The following is a 13,504-nucleotide window of genomic DNA, read 5'->3' as shown; positions in this document are numbered from 1 at the left end:
CACACTCCCTGCTGTGGAATCCATATTGCCCATGGAAAAATTGAGTCTTGAATCCTTGTTCTCCATGATTCCAGGTAATGCAGATGAGATACTTTGAATTTAAATTCAGTTTTGACCTTTAAGTAATGACGCTGTCCCACCCTGTGAACTAGAGGGGATCAAAACTATTGTGCTGCCCAGTTCTGTGGGAAAGCAGAACCAGCTGTTGCTGGCAGCATCCTCCTTGATTGCTGTTGTCCATGGGCCAGTGGATGTTGGGTCTGCTGCTCTGAACCGTGCAGGCATTGCCTTTTAAGCTTTTGGCGTGCTTGCTTCATAGGTGTCTGCCCACTGGCCTAACAGTGGAGCATGCGCTCGTCTGTCTGCTGTCAGTCTTTCCAGTGAATCTGAGTGCAGTCGCCTTCCAGGAGGAACTTGGGGTCAAAGGTGATGCTGATGCCATTTAGCTAAGCAGGATGGTGAGCAAACCGTGTGTGCAGTGGGTGTTGACTGGCCTCCTTCCCTGCATGGCACACTCCAGCTGCTCGGGCACCGCTTGCTGCTTTTTTCTCCCTGCTTCAATGTGCTCCCGCATCATGCTGGGCTGATGGCGGGGCAGCTTCGGGGGGGATGAGCGGCTTCCGCAGTCTTTTGGCGATGCTCGGTTTCCGTCCTGCGGGCGTGGGGAGCGCGCCCGGCCGGCGGGGATGGAGCGGGGCTGCCCGGCACCGGCCGCCTGCAACGAGCCGCCCGGGCCCTCTAGCGGCGGCGGTGCGGAGTCCGGACGGAGGGGTGGGAATAAGCCAGGCCTTGCTCAAGTCCGAGGGGCCTTAGGGAGCGCTGGGAGCGCGGGTCCCGGCCTGGCACCGGGGAAGTTTTGTGCAGGGCTGCAGAGTGCTGGATCTACGTGAGTTAGGGGAAGGGGTGGGAAAGTCAGCTCTGTGCCCTGCCGTGGCGCGGATGAATCTACACAGCTCTCTTGAGGTATGTTCTAGCTTTTTCACAGCTCATCCCTCCAGCAGGCTTAAGTATTTTGAGTGGAAAAGGGGTGTATGCTTTTATGCATTTTAGGGAAGGTGGTTTTGCCACTTAACAGCTTCGTGGTCTTGCTTTACAAAACCTTCCACAACCTTTGAAAGTCCCAAGCCCCAGTAAACACATAAACAAATACTTTTATATGTTTGTTTGTTTTTCAATAATCGTAAGCCAGTTGACATGTTTGCCGTGGCCTTCCTGCAGACAGAAGGAGCTCAGATATCCTCAATTAAATCCTTTGGAGAACAGACAAAGAAGCTGGCTTCCACTAATGTAGGGCTGGAAAATACATTTTCAAAATATCCTTTGTTTCTGTGTAAAGGCTGTGGGCACAGTGAAAGAGGAGTCCATCCCAAGCTGGAGTACCTTATAACTTGTCTAAAAGTCTGCTTTACTGTGAAGTTTTTGCTTGGCAACAACTCCAGCCTTGAAGCGTCTCCCAGTAGGACCTAAGGGCCTGCAAACAATCCTTGTTTTTCTTGTCCTGAGCATAAGGGCTATGAGTCTCCTGGGATGCACAGCCCCTGCTGTTTGGATATTAAATATTTCACAGAATATTTGCTAATAACTTTCCAGCATTTCTCTGGGGAAGAGGTCCTGGGGAGAGGGCACAAGAGGAAGCGGGCAAGACAATGTGGCATGCTTGAGATTAAAATGTGAAGCGATGCTTTATTTCTAAGTAAACTGATATGTGGAACTAAATCCCTAAACTTAGAGCTTAATAAGCAGACATGCAGACAGCTGAGCTAAGCATATTCCATAGAGCATGTCCTGCAGTTTTTACCTGTCTTTCCCTAACGAGGAACGCAGCCTCGGCAGAAATGCCTGTCCCACTGCAAATTCCAGGTGCTGCCTGCAGCAGCATCTCTCTGAGGGGAAAAGGCCCAGGAAAAAGCTTGTGGATGAGCCCTTAGCCTGCTCCCAGCCATCCCATTGAATTTGGCCCCACCATGGTTGCAGGATGGTCAGCCCCTGACTGCTCTGGCACCATCCATCTGCGCTGCACAGGCAGGTGCAGAATGGTCAGCCCCTGACTGCTCTGGCACCATCCATCTGCGCTGCACAGGCAGGAGCAGATGGACAGTGCCTTGCCAGTGGCCTAGGCTGATGTAGGTTCTCAGGGCTCTCTTTTTCTTTGAGCACACCCTGTATTCATAGAATCACAGTGGTTTGGGTCAGAAGGGGGCCTTAAAAGCTCATCCATTTCCAACCCCCTGCCATGGCCAGGGACACCTTCCACTAGAGCAGGTTGTTCCAAGCACCGTCCAGCCTGGCCTTGAACACTGCCAGGTCTTTTCTTTTGTTTCAGCACAGGGGGAAATACCTGCTTGTTCTCGACTTCCAGCTGGCCCAGCTCTGCTCCAGACATGCCAGAGCCTTCTGAGCAGCAAGGCAGTGGTGTCCCAGGAGCAGCTGCTGGGTTTCCTGGGCTCCAGCATGTAGTATCCTCTTTTGGCATCCACCTGAGACTGAGCTCTCCTCAAATGGAAGGCTTTTCCTTGTGATTTCCATCCTGCTAGGAAACCAGATGAGATTTACTCCATGGGTAGCAGTTCTTGCAGGTCCTTTTCTTGAAGGATAGCTGCAGGCTGGTGAGATTATTCCCTTAGAGGAGGGAATCAAAACAAAATGCCACCTACCTCAGTTGCTGCTGGGTCATTCTTTCCCCTGCTTCCTTGTTATGTTTATTATTCTGTGATTAACAGGATTTTATATGGTAAATGGGAAAATTTCCCAGCATGAGGCGGTGCTTAAGAGGAATTCTCCTGGGCAGCCTCTGGGGGAGCTGCCACCCGCTGCAGAGGGAAGGAGAAGCCAAAGGCAGAGTCCTCCCAGGGTCTTCTTGCCCCATTACAAATGTACCTCTCTGGTCAGCTCTGAGTGGGTCCCTGGGTCTGTGTCCGTTCCCATGTGTTTGGATCCAGGGTTTGCATCAAATGAAGTTCCCAAGAGGGTGCCTATTCCCCTAGTGACAGTGGGGATTTTGTGCTCAGACATTCTTCCATGGGAGATGGGGGAAAGGGGTCTTTTTCTAGGTCATCCTGCATGGGTAGGAAGAGATGGCCTTCGGGGAGATGCTTGCCCAGAAAAGATATGTGATGGGGCTCTCTAGTGAGGGCTGGGGTCTGGAAAGAGACAGGAGAGCACTGGGGATTAGCTGGCCGTGAGAAGGGGTGTCCCCAAAAGGAAGCAGGCGAGACAGATTACCGCAGAGGGATGCAGCGAGGAGCTGATGTCTTCCATCTGCTTGGAGACCGAGGCTGAGAGACAGGCAGCCCTGTCTTGTGGCCCTATGCCAGAGAGTGGATGGACCACAGAGCTGAGGGAGGCAGCTAGTGACTTTGGGGGCTGGGAAGAGGGGAAGACAGCTGACATGCCTGCCGAAACAGAGCCGATGCAGCTGGAGGCTGGACTTCGGTCTGGATCGGTTAGCAAGGGGTGAGGGTGGCAAGCTGCACATCCCAGAGCTGGAGGCTAGATGGCAATGTGGGCATGGTGGTGTGCCTGACAGCCTGCCCCCATAGCCCCCATGCCACTCACTTGCTGGGCCCCTCAGCCTGACTGACTGAAGTATCGGAGCCCAGATCTCGCTCCGTCAGCATGTTCCCCAGCTGCTGGCCCACAGTAGGGCAGCGGAGCCATAGCCAGTGAGGAGGAGGAAGATGAAGACTTTGGAGTGACCCAACCTGACCAGGTCCATTGAGGAAAGACCCAGTGAGAGCCAGGCAGGTCTGACTGGGGCTGAGCTCTGTCTCCATGAAGTGTTGAGTGACCGGGCACAGCAGGGTCACATCTAACCCTGTCCTGTTTTGGTGAGGGGAAATCAATGGAAAGAGGGCTCTGTAGCAGCACTGTGATTCCCACAGGGCTGTAGCTGCTCGTGGCAGGGAGAAGAGGGACACAATGCCCTACCCAGCAGTTGGGTGCTGGCTCTTGGATGGCAGTGGGCTGCAAAGCAGGAGGCAGAGGTGGGCAGTGGGGAGGCACAGCTTGGGTCTCTTGGGAAGCCTGGAGCTGGCCCAATCTCTTGATGCAAAATAAGCCCTCAAAATGCATTGAGACCCCTGCTGGGGCCATTTACCTAGAGGCAGATGCCAAATCCCCTTCCCTGAAGCTTGCCAAGCCTCAGGTGGTGAGCAGGGTTCACAGGCTGAGCAGCATTTTCCACCCGGCCACTCACAGAGAGGCAGTGGGAGGACCCTGCAAAGCCCTTCTGATGAGACAATGAGGGCTGTCATTTTTTAGCTGTCTGCTTCTCTTCTGGATGTGGCTGTGCTGCTTAAGATCTGCATGACCCAGGGAGAGCAAGGAGGACTGGGAAACAGCTGGATCTGGGGCCTCACTTGTTTATATACTGCAACTACTGTTCAAGATAGACAAGGGTAGGGTAAGAGTGTCCATCAGGGAGACTGTATGGGCTGGACACTTGTACTGGAAAACCCAGATTCTCAGAAGCTGGAGGGGTTAAGAGCTGGAGGTGAGGGGAGGACTCTGGGGCTGGCACCTCTGCCAGGGCAGAGCCCACAGATAGAAGCTTGTGTGGTCACTGCCCAAAGGGGTCTTCCGTGAGTGAGCTAGCACTGATGGCAGCCTTGTCAGCTTGTTTTCTGAGTAGTTTCTCTTCCAGCATAAGGAATGGGGTGGTGAATGATACTGAATCTAGTCTTAATGCTGTTGTGTAAATCAGTGATAGCGCCTCACGTGAGCTAGTGCGTGCCGGGCTGGTCAGCTTATCTCAGCAACTGTCAGGGGTAGTGGATGGGAATTTTCCTAGGCTGGTAGCAGATACACCTGTAACAAGAAAACAGAATTGGAAAGCTCAGGAGTGTCTAGCCTGGAGAGAAGGAAGATTAATGAGGGCTCCTGACAGAAGGATAGAAAGAAGGATGTGGAGAAAGCACATGAGGCACATCCATTCACCCTCTCTGAATGTGCAGTAGAGGCGAAGTTCGATCAAACAGTCTGGCGAGGAAAGAAAATTGGCTTCTTTCATTTCTCCTTTCACCCAAAGCATAAATTGCCCCATGGAATTCATTACTCCAGGGCACCAGCAAGCTTCACTGCTTAACACAGCTCAAAATGAACCTGGGCGCTCACCTCCGTGCCAGGAAGGGTGAGCGTGCTCAATGTGAATAGCACACACACCCTCCCCAAAAGGTTGGGAAGTGATGTGCTCAGTTGTGGTGCAAACACCAATGACAGGCTGTCACTTGGGCACCTGAAATACAAGGTTGCTTTGAAAATATCTGAAGGCTATAAACTCCATGAACCTAATGTGCTTCTTCTAAAATAAACACTCAAGCCCCAGGATACAACACGGTCCAAGACAGAGCTTGGGAAGCAAATCCAAGGTCATTTGGTCAAGAGTGTACCTTTCTCACTCTAGCTCAAATGGGCTGCTTTTCATAGTTATGGCCTCATAGCACTTGGGTGTGGAGTAAGGGGTGGCACTCGTGAGTATTCCCTAAGGCCAAGGCCAGGATGTGGTGGTCCCATGGCTCCTGTGCAGTGAGGCTATCCCTCTGCTTGCCTGATGACATGGTGGGGTGAGCTCTGCTGACACCTCAGTCTGCTGAAGGACTGCAGCTCTGTGGACATCCTGTCCTGGGCACTGAGGTGCTTCCAGTGGTGATCCACAGTACCTGCACCCCAGGCAGGTGTGTGGGGAGAGGTGTGTGCTCATGGTGTGTGGGGAGAGGAGGAAAAGCTGCATTCACAGCCCATTAGTTGCTCTTTCTGCCAGAATCTCCCAGGGCAGGAAAAGGAATGGTCGGGGCACACCAAGGAAATTCTCATCTTCCACCCCTTGTTTAGCAGAGCCCCTGGCTGGGGCTACACTCATACCAAAACCAAGGGCAATGCTTTGGTGGGCTTCCTGACTGTTGCTCTAGCTCCCCAGTATGAATGCGGATGGTGGCTGACCTTCAGCCCCTGAGAGCTGAAACCTCCCAGGTAGGGTAACATCACCGACATCCACCCCTGCCCCAAAAGTGTCATCATGGAGCTCATAACTGTGGCCATGTGTCCCAGTCTCTGCACCAGACCTCCTCCTCTGATGGACTCCAGCTGTGACCATGGCATCCCAGTGTGGTTTCTGTATTAGATACATCTCTTGGGCTTACAGGATTTGTTGCTGTAGCTTGTGACACTGGAGTCTGACCCCGGAGGAGGTAAAAATAAACCTTCCTCCCATTTCTGGGTCTATACGATACAGGGATTGGAAATCATGGCAGTCCCTTCTCAGCTCTGAAATGAGCAACGTTTTGTAGGTTTAGAGAGCAGCAGCTGAGCATTAAGGACAGAATGTACTGCTGGAGAGCATGTTCTACCTCCTGCATCCAGGAGGTAGGAAGAGCCCAGGGTATTCCCTGACATCCTTGTCCCGCCAAACCTGGTCAGTGATGCTTAACCCATACTGCTGACCTAGCAGCAGCACCCTGATGACAGCAGACCATTCCTGGTTCACCAGGGATGTCAAAAGCTGAACAGGCCAGAGTGTGCTTCTTACTACTGCGCTTGAGGTCATCCCTAGGGGAGCACAGCCTGCCACCCCCCACGGGCTGTTTTGTACTGACTTTCACACTTTGCCCCGTGGTCTGGTCCAAGCTGTGTGGGATGCACAGGAGGCTTGGGAAGGTGGTATTTGTCTCCAGCACAGGAGGGGCTGTTACTTTTGCATGATGAGCTTTTGGGCTTTTGCATTCATGCATGCCTGGACCAGAGAAAATGGTTGCATGCTGCCCAGCCACTTGAGCTTTTCTCCTAAGCATGTCTATGTTCCTCTTCAAAGGAAGGCCCAGGATCCCCTATGTGCATCTGAAGAATGGTGTGGAAGGCTAAAGTTCACTGATGGCACAAAACTCATTCCTCAGAGGGGTGGATGAAGTGAGGAGAGGAGGTGATAGGATGGTCGATGTTATCTTTGGCCTTGTTTCCTGAGGTTCATGCTCAGCTCTAGGCAGTTCTCCATCAGGCCCTAGAAAGCTGTAGAAAGCCTTGAATCTGCATTTCATGATGCTAACAGCAGTAAATAGTTGGTTTAACCCGCTTCACAAGTCTGTGGGGTTTCCCTTGATAAGACTTGGCACTGTTTTGCTGAGGAGGGACAGGTCCCAAGGAGGCCACACCTGCAGCAGGGTGAGCTGAGGACACAGGGGCATCCAGGGGATCAAACGCAGAGCCGCAGAGGCAGTTCTCTCCTGAAGGCTTGGCAGCGCAGGCACTGGGGCAGGGGGGAGAGGGAAGCCAGGCCGAACTCCTGCCTGCAGGAGAGGTTATCTAAACACCTGCTGGACTCTGCAGGGCAGGATCCATCCTTCCCTTGCTCCCTGGGCTCCCTTCACTGCTGGTATCTCCACTCAGCATGCCCACAGCACTGAGACACCAAACCTGAGCCAAAAGCCCCTGTACCATGCAGAAGGGTTAACAGTCTGCTCACTCCCTCTCTGCTTCAGGGAGCTTTGTTCATTGGAGTATTAAATTCCACAGCTGTAAATAATCTGCAGCAGGAGCGATTATCAAGGCCTTGGGAAGAAGCAGCTTTTATTAATAAGATCAGCTCTCCCTGCAAAGCATCACGTAGTCGCTCTCCACCCTTTCCTCGCTGTCTCGCCAGGCATTGCTGAGGACATTGGCACAGGTTCCCCACCTCCATCCCGTGCCACCCATCCTCCCTTCATCTCGCTGGTGCTGATCGGCAAGTAGAGCTCTTCAGAGCGACTGGTGGTGTGGGCTAGAAATACTCCCCACTTCGCCTCAAATACAGCTGTGGCTTCACATGGCCGGGCTGCCTCTGGCTGAGGTGGGGAGGTGGTGGGACACGTCCTTGCTGTGACAGGAGCATGGTGCTGCTCACAGTCATGGCATGTGACAGCCAGGGAGCAGCCCTGAGGCCTCCTGGCAGCACCCCAGCACTTACCCTGAAGTAGAGAGTAGCATCAAGGCCCTCCATGTCTGCTTTGGTGGGAAGGAAGAAGATGCTCCTAAAGCAGACCTCTAAGAGGCTTTTCTTGTGGCCCTCCAGTGCCATCTCCACCTTGCTGAAAAGGGAGAGAGGGACCTGTCAGACCCTGGTGCTGGGAGCGCTGCCTCCTGCCTTGGGCAGCTGGGCACAGACCTCCGGAGCAGAGGTGCCCAGAAGGGACAGAGCCCTGGTGTGCAGAGAGCCCTGCCAGAAGGTGCCTCCTCCCTCCGTGACATGGCCCAGGCCAGAGGACAGCACTTGGGCAGGTCTGTGCCCTCCTCATGCCCTTGCACTCTCATGCTGATGCCTTCTCGGCTGTGCAGCCCAACATGGCTTCTCCCTGGGGGGGTGATGGCTCTGGGTGACCTGAGCTCCCTCCCCTCAGCCACGCTGACACCCGTGCTCAGGGAGTGGCATAGCTGAAGTCCTCCTGTCTTCCTCCCTTACCTGGAGTCAAGCCAGGTGAGAAAGTTCTCCATCTGCATCCTCAAAGACTTAATGCACATGGTGGTTTAGAAACACAAGCGGCAGATGCGGGCGTGGAGTAGCTGATCCCACTCGTGTTGCACACGAGTGATGAGACCGAGAGCGTGGCCATGGTACACATCCCAGACTTGAGCAGTGGTGCTGTGAAAGGTGTGCCCTCAGCAGGGCTCAGCAGCAGCCCATGGCCACCGAGGCCTGAACACCAGAGTCCCCAGAGGTTTCTGCAGGTGCTGGGGGCCAGGGCTTCGGGTCCCAAGCCCTGTCTGCAACCTCCCCAAATGCCTGTCCCCTTCTGCAGGCCTCTCAGGAAGCCCTGAAGTCCTCTCAGCCCACCTCATCACTGCAAAGCTGCTGAAATAGAAATGGGTCAAGCACCGCGTGCAGGCATGGGCCCTGGCCCTGGGCTCACCGCAGGAACCCGGCTGTTCGCCCTCGAACCGCTCCAAGACGCATGTTAGAAGAGGCTCTGCAGCAGCAGCAGTCCATGGGGAGCGGCGGCTGTGGGCGGCTGCTCCTCGCCGCTCTCCCAGCGCAGCTTGCTGAGGGTATCCTGGAGCTCAGCGTGGGCCTCACCGCTGCTCCAGGCTCCTCCCGCCAGCTCCTTGCCCAGCTGCTGGCACAGTCCAGTTTGGAAGTGCCCGTGGGCTGCCCGCTGCGGGAGCTGTGTGCCACGAGGCTCCACAATGGGCAGGGCCCTATGGACCCGCAGCTCAGGAGGGGCTGCAGATGGTGCCAGGCCCTGGCCTTGGCCTCGCCGCAGCCATCTGGCTGCTCGCCTTCGAACGGCTCCGAGTTGGACGTTAGGAAGAAGCTCCTCTGCAGCAGCAGCAGCAGCAGCTCGTTGGGAGTGGTGGCTGTGGGCGGCTGCTCCTTCCTGTTCTCCCAGCACAGCTTGCTGAGTTCGTTCCGGAGCTCAGCGCGGGCCTCGCTGCTGCTCCAGGCTCCTCTGGCCAGCTCCTTCGCCAGCTGCTGCTGCAGGCTCTGTGCCTGACGGGCGGCGGCGTGCTGGTGCTGCATTTCCCCTGCAGCTTGCACCGCTCTGCCTCCTTGGAGCGCAGCAGCTGGCAGATCTGCTCCTGCCGCTGGGTGAGCTCCCGCAGCCGCTGGAACTCCCATGCCTGCCTCTGCTCCCAGTTGGAGCGCAGCCGTTTGGCCAGGAGCCGCCGGTCCCTCTCTGCCACGTCCTGCCGGTCCCTCTCTGCCACAGCGGCCTGTGGCTGCCCTGCCCTTGAGCCTGCCCAGGTGCTGTTCCTCTCTGCGTCCCGCCATCCCTGACCCCCTAAACTTCTTAAACGCAGGACTTGGACAAGAAAACATCGGTCATCTAATGCCGTCTCCAGTGCGCGTACGGTTCTACTCATGGCTTTTTGAGTCCTCTTGACTAGTCTGGCTCTGAACATTAGGACACGTGCTGGGTATCTTGCCATAAGAAGACTCCATCTAACATGAGCAAAACGTGGAGCTCAGGGCACCCCAAGCAGACGAGTAAGTGAGGGGCCCTGCTGGGCTGGGGACAGCGACCACAGCCTGATGGGCTCAGGATCCTGCCCTGCCTCTCTGTTCTGGATGGCAGGTTGCAGGGAGCATGCCTCTGCTGCAGGCTCTTAGGGACGTGCCCTTCGTGACCCGCCGTAGTGCCCTTAGTGATGCGCCCTCCGTGACCCACCACGGTGCCCTTTGTGACGTGCCTTTGTGATGTGCCCTTGGTCACACGGCTTCACACCCTGTGCCATGTATCAGCATCACAGCCACATCCTTCGTGCCAGTGTCCGGCTGGACATGCACAGGGACACTGAGACAGGGGAGCGGGCGTGGGGCTGGACAGAGGGCAGAGCTCCCTCCTCTCCTTGCATTTGCCTTCGGCCCCTCTCTATAGACCTCCCTGCTCTCCTCCTCTCCTAGGTGCCTCCTCTGCTGCACTCGGCTGGATGCCTCTCTGCACAAAGGAGGAATCATCCATGGAGTTCATCCAGACTTTTGTGAAGAGCTCAGTCAAGGTAACTGCAGCCATTTCCAGGGCAGCAGTGCCTGCATCTCCTGCAGGGCCACTGGCTCTGCTGCCAGGCTGCTGGGGGCTGCTGGCTGGGCAGAGCTGCTCCCCCGGGTCTCCTGCACAGCACTGCAGCCCCAGAGCTCCAGTCCTGCTGGCCACGTGTGCCCCCCTCACGCTGCCTGTTCGTGTCTCTGCCCCTGGCTGCCCAGGAGGAGGCCCAGAAGATGCAGTTCCTGCAGACCATCTGCACCCTGTGCAAAGCTGCCAGATATGAGGGCTTCTCACAGGAGCTGAAGGAGTTCTACCACGAGTTCCAGGTGGCAGAGAAGATCCAGGTGAGGGGACACGTGGCTGCTTTGGTGAAGGGGGCAAGTCACCAGGCACCAGCACGCTGTGAGTACATGCAGGACCCATGCATGGGGAGGGCAAGGACCAGGGTGTGTAGACACTGAGCTGCCTGAGGGGCGGCGGGTGCTGCTGAGCAGCCCTGGCAGCAGGGCCGCTCTGGGGGCTGATGCTTGGCTGGGGACAGAGGGTCTCCTCCATCCCTGTTGCCTGGTGCTGGGTCTGTTGGCAGTGGGTGCTGGCAGCCGCCAGGCACCATCCTGGTTGTGCTCTGCAGGCACTGGTGGAAGAGGAGGCCACAGACCAGCTGCACGTGGCAGTGCGGCAGCAAGCCATACTTGCCATCGCCTGATTGAGGTACATGCCCAGCCCCTGGCTTGGCTGGCACTTCTGCACAGCCCATGGCCCTGAGCCTGGCTGAGGGCATCCCCCATCCAGGATAAGTCTGATGGTGCTGTCAGGGGGGCTGTGCTTTGCCTTGCTTGCAGTTTGTGGAGAGATGCAGGGGAGAGCAGAGGGGTCCTGCAGGCCCCCGCCACGTCTGGGCTGCTCCCGAAAGCAAGAGGTGAGAGGCTTTGCCTGCCAGGACTGTCCTCTGGCCTGGGCCGTGTCACGGAGGGAGGAGGCACCTTCTGGCAGGGCTCTCTGCACAACAGGGCTCCGTTCTTTCTGGGCACCTCTGCTCCAGAGGTCTGTGCCCAGCTGCCCAAGGCAGGAGGCAGCGCTCCCAGCACCAGGGTCTGACAGGTCCCTCTCTCCCTTTTCAGCAAGGTGGAGATGGCACTGGAGGGCCACAAGAAAAGCCTCTTAGAGGTCTGCTTTAGGAGCATCTTCTTCCTTCCCACCAAAGCAGACATGGAGGGCCTTGATGCTACTCTCTACTTCAGGGTAAGTGCTGGGGTGCTGCCAGAAGGCCTCAGGGCTGCTCCCTGGCTGCCACGTGCCATGACTGTGAGCCTGGCTGCTGCAGGACTGGCCTGGGCACCATGTGGTGGATGAGACACCCCTGCTGACATAGTGCTCTGGGCCTGCAGTGCTGCTCTGGCCATGCAGGATGTGCTGCTGTCCCAGCCCCACACTTTGGAGAAGGCCTTGACAGAGCTGGGCAGGAAGCTCCAGGACCAGCGGCTGCGCAGGACATGCAGCACCAGCACAGAGGAGGCCTGCATCGAGCACTTGGCTGTGAGTAACAAGAGCAGTCCTTGCTCACCCTCGGGGCTGTGCCTGCCTCTCCAGGAAAACAGGCACAGCCCTGTCCCCTGCTGTCTGCCCCGAAACAGCCACCTCCTCCAGGACATGGGGACACAGCCACTTAGGGCCATCCCAGCAATGGGTTCCCTGGCGCCAGCCACCCAGGGCCACACCATGCTGCTTGAGAGCAAGAGCGGAAAGCCCAGGCAGTCCCTGTCTGCCCAGGCAGTGCTCTGCTTGCCCCACCCGTGCTTCCCTTTGCCCTGCTCTGCAGACTCGAGACCTGGGGCAGGGCAAGGGCTGGGACAAGGGCAGAGACCCCTGTGGCCTCTGCGCAGACTGAGCGGGCTGCGAAGTTGGGCACAGGAGGCATCGTCGCTTCCTTTGTGCCAGCTCTTGCTCTTGGATGCCTCCTCAGAGGAGTGCGAGCAAAACGCTGCTGATGCTGAGAGCACACGCGGAGCTGGCACAGACAAATGTGTTTTGTGCAGTGAGTGGGAGAGGGAAGCCAGGCCGAACTCCTGCCTGCGGGAGAGGGTATCTAAACACCTGCTGGACTCTGCAGGGCAGGATCCATCCTTCCCTTGCTCCCTGGGCTCCCTTCACTGCTGGTATCTCCACTCAGCATGCCCACAGCACTGAGACACCAAACCTGAGCCAAAAGCCCCTGTACCATGCAGAAGGGTTAACAGTCTGCTCACTCCCTCTCTGCTTCAGGGAGCTTTGTTCATTGGAGTATTAAATTCCACAGCTGTAAATAATCTGCAGCAGGAGCGATTATCAAGGCCTTGGGAAGAAGCAGCTTTTATTAATAAGATCAGCTCTCCCTGCAAAGCATCACGTAGTCGCTCTCCACCCTTTCCTCGCTGTCTCGCCAGGCATTGCTGAGGACATTGGCACAGGTTCCCCACCTCCATCCCGTGCCACCCATCCTCCCTTCATCTCGCTGGTGCTGATCGGCAAGTAGAGCTCTTCAGAGCGACTGGTGGTGTGGGCTAGAAATACTCCCCACTTCGCCTCAAATACAGCTGTGGCTTCACATGGCCGGGCTGCCTCTGGCTGAGGTGGGGAGGTGGTGGGACACGTCCTTGCTGTGACAGGAGCATGGCGCTGCTCACTATCACCTGCCCCTGTGCCAGGCTGGAGGCTGCTCCTCCAGGGGTATGGCTGTGGGTAGCGCCTGGCTGTTTCTTTCCACATCTGCCCTGGGAGCAGAAAACAGACCTGGCGGGTTTTTGGAAGGAGACACTTTCCTGGTGATTTGGAACCACATGGTGTGATGTCTGGGAGCTTTTTTCCAGAGCATCAAGGAAACCTTGGGTGAAAGTGGGAGGATTGCAGCTACTCAGGTTGGAATAGGCTCTAGCTGGGAGGCCAGCCTGAGAGAGACTCCTTTTGATGGACACCAGGACTTGGCCCTCTGTCAAGCCTCCCAGTTGCTGTGGATCCTGCACTTCAGTGTGAGGACACATCTCCTTACCTAATTCCTTCCTTCTCAAACTCCACACCTA

At 56.3% G+C, this 13,504-nt stretch overlaps 1 long non-coding RNA gene across 1 annotated transcript; it reads left to right on the top strand.

The window, feature by feature from the left end:
- Positions 1–10,663: 10,663 nt before the first annotated feature.
- LOC134169278 (uncharacterized) lies at positions 10,664–13,141 on the top strand. The gene is made up of 3 exons (XR_009966847.1): positions 10,664–10,792; positions 11,080–11,159; positions 11,570–13,141. It is a non-coding gene; the product is annotated as an uncharacterized LOC134169278 (long non-coding RNA).
- Positions 13,142–13,504: the final 363 nt, after the last annotated feature.

This window comes from Pezoporus occidentalis, unplaced genomic scaffold (assembly GCF_034315485.1).
Source record: "Pezoporus occidentalis ecotype Australia unplaced genomic scaffold, CSIRO_AGI_Poc_V1 ctg34, whole genome shotgun sequence".
Lineage (NCBI taxonomy): Eukaryota > Metazoa > Chordata > Aves > Psittaciformes > Psittacidae > Pezoporus > Pezoporus occidentalis.
Note: the sequence above shows the minus strand (reverse complement) of the source record. Positions and strands in the feature narration are given on the sequence as shown.